This window comes from Callorhinus ursinus, unplaced genomic scaffold (genome assembly GCF_003265705.2).
Source record: "Callorhinus ursinus isolate GAN/ISIS: 27379988/994484 unplaced genomic scaffold, GSC_fseal_2.0 scaffold8, whole genome shotgun sequence".
Lineage (NCBI taxonomy): Eukaryota > Metazoa > Chordata > Mammalia > Carnivora > Otariidae > Callorhinus > Callorhinus ursinus.
The window spans coordinates 12,731,732-12,744,391 of NW_027397070.1; the positions used below are offsets into that span (position 1 = coordinate 12,731,732).

The 12,660-nt window shown below is 37.5% G+C and overlaps 1 protein-coding gene across 3 annotated transcripts in view; it reads right to left on the reverse strand.

Annotated features, from left to right (window-relative positions):
* RALGAPA1 (Ral GTPase activating protein catalytic subunit alpha 1) overlaps positions 1-12,660 on the reverse strand; it is a 253,647-nt gene that overhangs the window by 54,733 nt on the left and 186,254 nt on the right. The window lies entirely within an intron of this gene.

Consider the following 12,660-nt stretch of genomic DNA (forward strand, 5'->3'; position numbering starts at 1 on the left):
ATGCTAAATCATAAAGGCTATGGGAGGACCCCAAACCAGAGAAAAAAAATCAAGTGGCAAAAATCAAGACTGGAAATGATCTGGGGGAAAGTTAAAACAGTAATGTCACTTTGATAAGATGATTAATTAGATGTGTTATATTTACTCATCGAAACTGGCTTCTTAATTTTGAATAAATTTCACATAGCTCCAAACAAAAATAAAAAAAATGCAGAACTGCACTTCTAATGCATTAAAAAACTACAAATTAATCTGTGCAAAGATTTTTACACATATTTTTTCCTGATTATAAATAAAATACATGCTAATATCAGGGTCACTACATTGGGTGATAGTCCCTGAACTTGTGCAATACACAAAGCAACTTGTCTTCACTGCTGAAAATTAAAGAAAATATTAGAAAACAAAAAGAAACACAAAAGAAAAAAGAAACTTAAACATCGCTTGCATCTCTCCACGCAGAGAAATCACTTTATACATGTTTCTGAAAAATGAAATCTGAAATATGGATGGACCTAGAGGGTATAATGCTAAGTAAAATAAGTTAGGCAGAGAAAGACAAATACCATATGATTTCACTCACATGTGGAATTTAAGAGACAGAACAAATGAACAAAGAAGAAAAGAAACAAACAAAAAAGCATACTCTTAAACACAGAACTGGTGGTTGCCAAAGGGAAGGTAGGTAGGGGTGTGGGTAAAATAGATAAAGGGAATTGAGTACACTTATGATCAGCAGAGTGTAGAACTGTTGAATCATACTGTATACCTGAAAGTAATATAACACTGTATGTTAATTATACTTCATTTAAAAATTAAAAAATCTGAATAACTGATGAAGTGAATTATAAAAACCAATTTTTGCACCATGTGAACTGAACATGTCTCAACTATCAATATCAGTTACAATGACTGAACACGTGAATAACAAATTAGTTTTTATGCCATTACTACAAGATTGCCTCAATCACTTCCAATATTTTAAAATTTGACTCAGTAATACAGTCATATAATTAAAATTTCAAAAGTATACCAAAATTCTTCCTTCCATCTCTTTCATCTTTAGTACTCGGTTCCCCTTCCAAAAAGCAATTTTTTTTCCTTTTTCTTTTTTAAGGTTTTATTTATTTATTAGAGAGAGAACACAAGTAGGGGGAGCAGAGGAAGAAGGAGAAGCAGACTCCCTGCTAAGCAGGGAGCCAGACTTGGGGCTCAATCGCAGGACCCTGAGATCATGACCTGAGACAAAGCCAGATACTTAACTGACTGAGCCACCCAACCACGCCTCTTTATCTTTTTAAAAATTTAATTTTTAAAAAAATATTTTATTTATTTGTCAAAGAGAGAGAGTGAGTGAGCACAAGTGGGGGGGGGAGTGGCAGGCAAAGGGAGAAGCAGGCTCCCTGCTGAGCAAGGAGCTCAATCTGGGACCCTGAGCCAAAGGCAGACACTTAACTGATTGAGCCATACAGGCATCCCAAGATTTGTTTATTTTAGAGACAAAGAGAGAGTGAGTGTGCAAGTGGGAAGAGGGGAAGAGGGAGAGGGAAAGAGAATCCTCAAACAGACTTCCCATTGAGTGCGGACCCCAATGTGGAGCTCAATCCCAGGAACCTGAGATCATGACCTGAGCTGAAATCAAGAGCCGGCCACTTAACTGACTGAGCCAACCAGGTGCCCCTAGAAACCAATTTCTTAAATATCCTTTCAAAAATGTTCTATTTACAATTAAATTCTTTCATGTATGTGTATACACACACACACAGCACACACGTTTTGCACGTTGCTTTTTTGCACTTAAAATATCTTGAAGAGCACTCATTAGTAAGTAAAGAGTTTCTTCATTTGTTCTGTTTTCATGGCTTCACAGAAGTTCATTTTCTTGATGTACAATAATTAACTAGTCTCCTACTTAAAGGATACTTAGGCTGTTTCCAATCTTTTGTTATCATGTCAATGATGCAGTGAAGAACACAGAATACATGTCATGTTGCATTTGTGAAAGTAGATCTACAGGACAAAGAGTTAAAAGTGGAACTGTAAGTGAAAGGGCATGTGCACTTCTAATTTTGAAACTCACTAAAATGTCTCTCTATAGACGGCACCAACAGAGTATAAGAGTACATGTTTCCCTCATGACCTCCCAAAAATATTATCAAACTTTATGATCTTTTTTTTTTTAAAGATTTTATTTATTTATTTGGAGAGAGAGAATGAGAAAGAACACATGAGAGGGGTTAGGGTCAGAGGGAGAAGCAGACTCCCCGCCGAGGGACTCGATCCCGGGACTCCAGGATCATGACCTGAGCCAAAGGCAGTCGCTTAACCAATTGAGCCACCCAGGCATCCACTTTATGATCCTTTCAAATATGATAGGTGAAAAATGGTATCTAAGTGTAGACCTTTTGTTTTGTTTTGTTTTAGAAAACAGGTTATTTTCAGATCAATTCTCTGATCATGTAATGGGAGAAAAAGTCTCATTCTAGTGTTCCTTTGCTCTAAACACTTATGCAATACTTGATGATTTCCATTTTTTTATTCAATTTTTTAACTCGAGATAACTGTAGATTAATAAGAAGTTTTAAAAAATAATAAAAGGAGATCCTTTGTACCCTGTAACCAGATTATCCCAATGCAAAACTGTATTAAAACCAGGATACTGGATGGAGCATCGAGGTGGTTCAGTGGGTTGAGTGTCTGAGTCTTGATTTCAGCTCAGGTCATGATCTCAGGTTTGTGAGATCGATCCTCAGCATGGAGCCTGCTTGAGAATCTCTCCCTCTCCCTCCACCCCTCCCTGACCCCTGCTTGTACTCTTTCCCTCAAAAACAAAAACAAAAAACAAAAAAACCGCAGGATACTGGCATTAATATGATTAAGATACAGAACATTTTCAACACCATAAGGATCCACCACATTATCCTGTTACATGAGCATACCCGCTTCCCTCTTACCTGACCCCTCAAACACTGACAATGAGTGATCTGTTTTTCACTACTAAATGGTCATTTCAAGAATGCATAAATAGACCTGATTTGTGACCCAGTATGTGATCTATTCTGAAGAATGTTCCATGTGCACTAGAGAAGAAGGTGTATTCTGTTGCTTTAGGATGGAATGTTCTGAATATATCTGTGAAGTCCATCTGGTCCAGTGTGTCATTCAAAGCCCTTATTTCCTTTTTTTTTCAAAGCCTTTATTTCCTTGCTGATCTTCTGCTTAGATGATCTATCCGTTGCAGTGAGGGGGGTTTTAAAGTCCCCTATTATTGCATAATTATCGATGCGTTTCATTGATTTTGTTATTAATTGGCTTACACATTTGGCTGCTCCAATGTTAGGGGCACAAACATTTACAATTGTTAGATCTTCTTGTTGGATAGACCCTTTAATTATAACATACTGTCCTTCCTCATCTCTTTATTATAGTCTTTGGTTTAAAATCTAATTTGTCTGATATAAGGATTGCCATGCCAGCTTTCTTTTGATGTCCACTGATGTGAGAAATGGTTTTCCACTCCCTCACTTTAAATCTGGAGGTGTATTTGGGTCTAAAATGAGTCTCTTGCAGACAGCATATCCATTGGTCTTGCTTTTTTATCCAATCTGATACCCCTGTGTCTTTTGATTGGGGCATTTAGCCCATTTACATTCAGAGTAACTACTGAAAGATATGAATTTAGTGCCATTGTATTACCTGTAAAGTGACTGTTACTTTATATTGTCTCTGTCCCTTTCTGGTCTATGTTAGTTTTGGGTTCTCTCTTTGCTTAGAGGATCCCTTTTAATATTTCTTGTAGGGTTGGTTTGGTGATCACAAATTCTTTAAGTTTCTATTTGTCGTGGAAGCTTTTTATCACTATTTTGAATGATATCCTAGCTGAATAAAGTATTCTTGTCTGCATATTCTTCTTATTTAGCACCCTGAATATATTATGCCAGTCCTTTCTGGCCTGCCAGGTCTCTGTGGATAGGTCTGCTGCCAGTCTAATGTTTCTACCCTTGTAGGTTACAGACCTCTTGTCCCGAGCTGCTTTCAGGATTTTCTCTTTGTCTCTGAGATTTGCAAGTTTCACTATTATATGTGAGGGTGTGGATCTATTTTTATTGATTTTGAGGGGGGTTCTCTGTGCCTCCCGAACTTGAATGCCTATTTCCTTCCCCAGATTAGGGAAGTTTTCCACTATAATCTGCTCCAATATACCTTCTGCCCCCCCATTATTCTAATATTATTCTGCTTTATGGTATCACTTATCTCTTGAATTCTCCCCTCATGATCCAGCAGTTATCTCTCTTTTGCTTAGCTTTATTCTCCATCATTTTGTCTTCTATATCACTAATTTTCTCTTCTGCCTCATTTATCCTAGCAGTTAGAGCCTCCATTTTTTATTGCATCTCATTAATAGCCTTTTGATTTTTGACTTGGTTAGATTTTAGTTCTTTTATTTATCCAAAAAAGGATTCTGTAGTGTCTTCTATGCTTTTTTCAAGCTTAGCTAGTACCTTTATAATCGTTATTCTGAATTCCAGTTCTGGCATCTTACTTATATCCATACTGATTGGGTCCCTAGCAGTCAGTACTGCCTCTTGTTCTCTTTTCTGAGGTGAGTTTTTCCATCTTGTCATTCTTGCAGAAAGTGGTCCCTTTTCTATTCGTAGAGTTGCAGCTATTCTTTTCTTAGATCTCCAGTTGAGTTCACAGGTGTTCAGAATGATTTGAAAGCTATCTAGCTGAATTCTTGGGACCAGAAGAAATTAAGGTCTCCTACTCCATCACCATCTTGGACCAATCATCCTCTCAACCAGTACCAAAATATTGGGATCATTCCCTACATATTTTCAGACCACAATGCTTTGAAACTGGAACTTAACCAAAGAGGAAATTTGGAAAGAACTCAAATTCATGGAGGCTAAAGAGTATCTTACCGAAGAATAAATGGGTCAACCAGGAAATTGAAGAATTTAAAAAATTCACAGAAACTAATGAAAATGAAAACACAACTCTTCAAAATCTTTGGAATGCAGCAAAGGTAGTTCTAAGACGAAAGTATATAGCAATAGAAGCCTTTCTCAAGAAACAAGAAAGGTCTCAAATACACAACCTAACCTTACACCTAAAGGAGCTGGAGAAAGAACAGCAAATAAAGCCTAACCAAGCAGGAGAAGAGAATTAATTAAAGATTAGAGCAGAAATAAATGAAAAAGAAACCAAAAGAACAGTAGAACAGATCAACACAACTAGGAGCTGGTTCTTCGAAACAATTAATAAGATTGATAAAGCCCTGGCAGACTTATGAAAAAGAATAGAGAAAGGCCCAAATAAATAAAATCACAAATGAAAGAGGAGACATCACAACCAACACTGAAGAAATACAATTATAAGAACATACTATGAGCAATTATATGACAACAAATTAGGCAATCTGGAAAAAATGGATATATCCCTAGAGACATATAAACTACCAAAACTGAAACCAAAAGAAACAGAAAACTTGAACAGACCCAAAACCAGCAAGGAAACTGAAGGAGTAATTAAAATCTCCCAACAAACAAGAGCCCAGGGCCAGATGGCTTCCCAGGGGAATTCTACCAAACATTTAAAGAAGAATTAATACCTACTCTTCTGAAGCTGTTTCAAAAAATAGAAATGGGAGGAAGACTTCCAAACTCTTTCTATGAGGCCACCATTACCTTGACCCCAAAACCAGACAAAGACCCCACCAAGAATTACAGACCAATATCCCTGATGAACATGGATGCAAAAATCCTCACCAAGATACTAGACAATAGGATCCAACAGTACATTAAAAGGATCATTCACCACAACCAAGTGGGATTTATTCCTGGGCTGCAAGGGTGGTTCAATATGAACAAATAATCAATGTGATACACTACATTAATAAAAGAAAGGACAAGAACCATATAGTCCTCTCAATAGATGCAGACAAAGCACAGCATCCTTTCTTGATTAAAACTCTTCATAGTGTAGGGACAGAGGGAACATACCTCAGTATCATAAAAGGAATATATGAAAAGCTCATAGTGAGTATCATTTTCAGTGAGGAAAAACTAAGAGCTTTTCCCCTAAGGTCAGGAACATGGCAAGGATGTCCACCATCACCACTGCTGTACATAGTACTATAAGTCCTAGCCTTAGCAATCAGACAACAAAAAGAAATAAAAGCCATCTGAATTGGCAAAGAAGAAGTTAAAGTCTCACTCCTCACAGATGACATGAAATCTTCACAGATTTCCACTCTATGTGGAAAACCCAAAAGACTCTACCCCAAAATTGCCAGAACTCATACAGGAATTCAGAAAAGTGGCAGGATATAAACTCAATGCACAGAACTCAGCTGCATTTCTACAGACTAACAATGAGACAGAAGGAAGAGAAAATTAAGGAGTCGATCTCATTTACAATTGCACCCAAAACCATAAGATAGCTAGGAATAAACCTAACCAAAGAGGCAAAGGATCTGTACTCAGAAAACTATAGAATTCTCATGAAAGAAATTGAGGAAGACACAAAGACATGGAAAAACGTTCCATGTTCATGGACTGGAAGAACAAATATTGTTAAAATGTCTATATCACCTAGAGCAATCTACACATTCAATGCAATCCCTACCAAAATACCATCAACTTTCCTCACAGAGCTGGAACAAATAATCCTAAAATTTGTATGGAACCAGAAGAGACCCCGAATAGCCAAAGGAATGTTGAAAAAGAAAAGCAAAGCTGGTGGCATCACAATTCCGGACTTCAAGCTCTACTACAAAGCTGTAATCATCAAGACAGTATGGTGCTGGCACAAAAACAGACACATAGATCAATGGAACAGAACAAAGAACCCAGAAATGGACCCTCAACTCTATGATCAACTAATCTTCAACAAAGCAAGAAAGAATGTTCAATGGAAAAAAGACAGTCTCTTCAACAAATGGTGTTGGGAAAATTGGGACAGCCACATGCAGAAGGATGAAACTGGACCACTTCCTTACATCATACACAAAAATAGACTCAAAATGGTTGAAAGACCTAAATATGAGATAGGAATCCAACAAAATCCTACAGGAGAACACAGGCAGCAACTTCTTACTAGACACGTCTCCAAAGGCAAGGAAAACAAAGGCAAATTTAACTATTGGGACTTTATCAAGATAAAAAGCTTTTCCACAGCAAAGGCAACAATCGACAAAACCAAAAGACAACTGAGAGAATGGGAGAAGATATTTGCAAATGACATATCAGATAAAGGGCTAGTATCCAAAATCTAGAAAGAACTTATCAAACTCAACACCCAAAAAACAAATACTCCAACCAAGAAATGGGCAGAAGACATGAACAGACATTTCTCCAAAGAAGACATCCAAATGGCCAAGAGACACATGAAAAAATGCTCAACGTCACTTGGCATCAGGGAAATACTAATCAAAACTACAATGAGATACCACCTCACACCAGTCTGAATGGCTAAAATTAACAGGTCAGGAAATGACAGATGTTGGCAAGAATGTGGAGAAAGGAGAACCCTCCTACACTGTTGGTGGGAATGCAAGCTGTGCAGCCACTCTGGAAAACAGTATGGAGGTTCCTCAAAAAGTTGAAAATAGAGCTACCCTAGGACCCAGCAATTGTACTACTGGGTATTTACCCCACAGATACAAATGCAGTGATCCAAAGGGGCACCTGCACCCTAATGTTTATAGCATCAATGTCCACAAAAGCCAAACTATGGAAAAAGCCCAGATGTCCATCGACAGATGAATGGATAAAGAAGTGGTATATATATATGAAATGGAATATTATGCAGCCATCAAAAAAATGAAATCTTGCCATTTGCAATGATGTGGATGGAACTAGAGGGTATTATGCTAAGTGAAATAATTCAATAAGAGAAAGACAATTACCATATGATCTAATATGTGGAATTTAAGAAAACAAGGCAGAGGATCATAGGGGAAGAGTGCAAAAAATAAAACAAGACAAAACCAGAGAAGAAAACAAACCATAAGAGACTCTTAATTATAGGAAACAAACTGAGGGTTGCTGGAGGGGAGGGGGTGGAGGGATGGGGTAACTGGGTCACAGACATTAAGGAGGGCATGTAATTTAATGGGCACTAGGTATTATATAAGACAGATGAATCACAGGCCTGTACCTCTGAAACCAGTAATACATTATATGTTAATTAACTTATCAATTTAAAAATGTTAAAAAAAAAAAGAATGTTGTATAAATAGAATTATACAGTGTGTAACCTTGGCAAGAATTTGGAGATTTTCCTGTTATCTTTCTGTTAACAATTTCACACTTTATCCCACCGTAGTTAGAGAACATACTGTATGATTTCAATGTTTTTAGTTTGTTACAGTGTTTTTTTATGGCCTAATAGGTCTATCTTGGTATATGTTCCATGGACACTTGAAAAGAATATGTATTCCCATGATGTTGGGTACAGTGTTCTATAAATGTCAGTTAGATCCTGTTGGTTGATGGTATTGTTGAGTTCTTCTATATACTTGCTGATTTTGTGCCTGGCTCTTCTTTTAGTTGTTGTGAAAGAAGTGAAGTCTCCATCCGTAACTACGGATTTGTCTATTTCCTTTTTCAGTTCTATCAGCTTTGCTTCATATAATTTTCAGTTCTGTTGTTTGTTGAGCACACACTATGTCATCTTGGACTGGCCATTTTATCATTATAATATCCCCGTCTCTGGTAATTCTCTTTGCTCTGAAGTCTCCCTTAGCTAATACTAATGTAACCACTCTGGCTTTCCTTTGATTAATGTCTGCGTGATGGAACTCTTTCATTCTTTTACTTTTTTTAAGATTTGTTTATTTTAGAGAGAGAAAAGAGAGGGAAGGAGAGAGAATGTGGAGGGGAGAAGCAGAGGGAGGGGGAAAGAGAGAATTTCAAGCAGACTCCCCACTGAGCATGGAGCCTGATGTGGGGCTCGATCTCACAACCCTGAAATCATGACCCAAGCTGAAATCAAGAGTTGGATGCTTAACCAACTGGGCTACCTAGGTGCCCCATCCAACCTTTTATTTTCTACCAGCGTATATTGTAATATTTGAAGTGAATATATTTTTACAAAGCATATAGGAGAGATCATACCTTTTAATGCACTCTGACAATTTTTAATTGGTATTTTTAGACCATTTATATTTAATGTAATGACTGATATGTTAGGGCTTAAACCCGCCATTTTATTCTTTGTTTCCTGTTTATTTTCTGTTTTTCATTTATTTTACCTGCCTCCTGTGAATTACTTAAACATTTTCTAGAATTCCATTTTTATTTATGTATCATTTTTTGAGTATATTTTTGTATACATTTTTTTAGTGGTTGCTCTTGATATAGACATAAGTTATGTACATAACTTATCACAGTCTACTAATGTTGTCACAGTGAGTGAAATATACAAACTCTGCCTCAGTTTGCCCCTTTTCCTTCAATTGTTTGTACTATAACTGCCATGAATATTTTAATGGCATTACATTTAGAAACACATCAGAAATAAGTTTTGCATCAACCATCAAACATAATTAAGAAAACTCAAGAGGAGAAGTAATGCCTAATGTATTTACCCATTATTTTTCTTGTCACACTCTTTCTTTCTAGTGTTCCAAGTTTCTTTCTATCGCTTCCTTTCTGTTAATACAACTTCTTTCAGTTGTTCTTTTAGAGTAGATCTGCTGGCAACAAGTTCTCTAAGCTTTCCTTCATCTGAGAATGTTTTGCTTCATTCCTTCACAAGCTAATGATTCTCATTTACATTAATTTTTCTTTCAGCACTTGAAAAATATTGCCACTTTCTCTGGCTACTATAGTTTGTTTCTTGTTTGTTGTTTTTGTTTTTTAGTAGGCTCGATGCTCAGCTTGGAACCCAATGTGGGGCTTGAACTCACAACCCTGAGATGAAGACCTGAGCCGAGACCAAGAGTTGGACGCTTAACCGACTGAGCCACCCAGGCATCCCTGGCTACTATAGTTTCTGGTAAGAAATTCCCTATCATTCAGGGGCGCCTGGGTGGCTCAGTCGGTTAAGCGGCTGCCTTCGGCTCAGGTCATGATCCCTGGGTCCTGGGATCGAGCCCCATGTCCGGCTCCCTGCTCAGTGGAGAGCCTGGTTCTCCCTCCTTCTCTGCCTGCTGCTCTGCCTACTTGTGCTTTCTCTCTGTGTGTCAAATAAATACACAAAATCATTTAAAAAAAAAATTCCCTATCATTCTAATTACTTTCCTCTTTATAAAGAACAATTTTTCTCCAGATGCCTTTAAGACTTTTTTGAGACTTATTTTTCAGAAGTTTAATTATGATGTGTCTTGCATGGATTTCTTTCAATTTATCCTGTTTGATTTCACCTAGCTTCTTTAATTTGTAGCTTTATTAACTTTATTTCTCTTGCCAATTTGGGAAATTTTCAACATTATTTCCTCAAGTAATTTTCAGACCCAAACTATTTCTCCTCTCCTTCTGGGACTCACATAACAGGAATGTTAAATCTTTTGTCATAGTCCTATAGGTCTCTAATGCTCTGTTCATTGTCCTTAAGTCTTTTCTCCCTCTGCTATTCACATTTTTTACTGTTCTATCTTCCAGTTTATTGATTCTTCTGTACCCCCATCTCTACCTGATTCTGTTGCTGGCATATCTACTGAGCTTTTTACTTCAGTAATTAAATTTTCAGACTTTATATTTTTCATTATTTATTTCAACTGTGCTCCTTACTGCTAGTCAAAGCATTTCTATTATGGTTACCTCAAAATCTTTGTCATCTGGTGTTATTATGTATTTTCTTCTTCTCATTCATTTGGGGACCTTGCTGGGTCTTGGTATGATTTTTGAACAAAGCTTGGACATTTTCATATTATAAGACTATGAATCTTATTTAAAACTTCTGTTTCAGCTGGCTGTTTTGTGACACAGCTCTGTCAAAGAAGCAATGTGGTTACTGCCTCATTATAGCCAGGTGGAGGGTGAAGTACAGGTTCCCCACTTAACCTCAGCTGACAACTGCAGAGGGGAAATCTTCATTACTGTTACGTGGAGGTAGGAGTTCTGGTTTCCTATGTGATGTCCACTGAGGAAAGGTTAGTCATTACTGGCAGGGTTAGTCTCATTACTGCTGGGTGATGGTAAAAGGACTACTTCTGTATTAGGCCTCCTCTGATCTACCCCAGTAGAAGAGGTAGGGGCACCTCATTATGCTGGGTGGGGAGAAAATTCCAGGTTTCTCATGTAGTCTCCACTGACATTGTGGTGTGGGGTGTGGATGGGGGACTTGACCAGCTGACAGAGATGAAAATTTTGGCTTTTTGGTTGGCCTTCTCTAACACTATCTGATACTACTTTTCTGTGGTGTTGGGGATGCCTCATTACAGTCTCATGAGGGTGGTAGGCTAGGCCTCCTAACTGATCTTTGTTGTCAGGGGTGGGGATGGGAGTCATAGTATTTTCTTTGGTGTTTGGTTGGAGTAGAGCAGTTATTGTCTAAATGTTTTCTGTCTTTCTAGGTTATTCCTTTCCTGATCCTTTGGCTAGAAAGAGTGGGCTTCTGTTGGGGTTCTTTTGGTCAGTGCTTGTTGATGTTTCTAGGCAGCTATTTCAGATCCAATTTGGAGATACAGGAGATAAAGAGAAACCCTTGAGAACCCATCATCATGTCATTCCTTGGTCCTGTGTTGGTCTGTCTTCCTTTTCACCTTTCAGAGTCTTTCTATGTTTGTTTTATATGTAACGTCCAAGGTTTTGTTATACTTAGTGTGAAGAATAAAGAGAGTATGTCTCCTTGATCTTTCTAGAAATGAAAGTTCCCACTGTACAACTTAATGGACCTCAGTACATTCACAGATAAGTGCAATCATCACCAGAGTCAATTTTAGAACGTTTTCATGAAAAAGAAACCCTATACCCTTTAGCTATCACCCTGATCATCCCTCATCCCTCCAACTAGTCCTAAGCAACCACTAACCTACTTCCTGTGTGTGTGTGTGTGTGTGTGTGTGTGTGTGTGTGTGTGTACAGTGGTATTTCATATAAATGGATCATAACACATGTCTTTGTGACTGGTTTCTTTCATCTAACATAATGTTTTCAAGGTACATCCACACTGGAGCATGTCAATACTTCATTCCTTTTCATGGCCAAATAATATTCCATTATATGAATATATCATATTTTATCCATTCATCCATTGATGGCCATTTGTGCTCCTTCCACCTTTTCGCTATTATGAATAATGCTCCTATAAACATCCACGTACAAGTTTTTGTCTGGATATACAATTTCATTTCTCTTGGGTATCTATCTACCTAAGAGAGGAATTTCTGATCATATGGTAATTCAGTGTTTTACTATTTGATGAGCTGCCAGATCGTTTTCCATAGCAGTTACACCATTTCACATTCCTACTAGCAGTGTAAGAGGGTTCAGATTTTATCAAATCCTAGCCTACAGCTGTTATTACCTGACTTTTTGATTCTAGCCAGCCTAATGGGTATGAAGTAGTATCTCTCTGTGGTTTTGATTTGCACTTCTCTGATAATGACGTCAAGCATCTTTTCATGAGCTTATTGGTTATTTGCATATCTTATTAAGAGAAATGTTCATTCAGGTCCTAATTTTTTAATTCAATTGTTTTCTAATTATT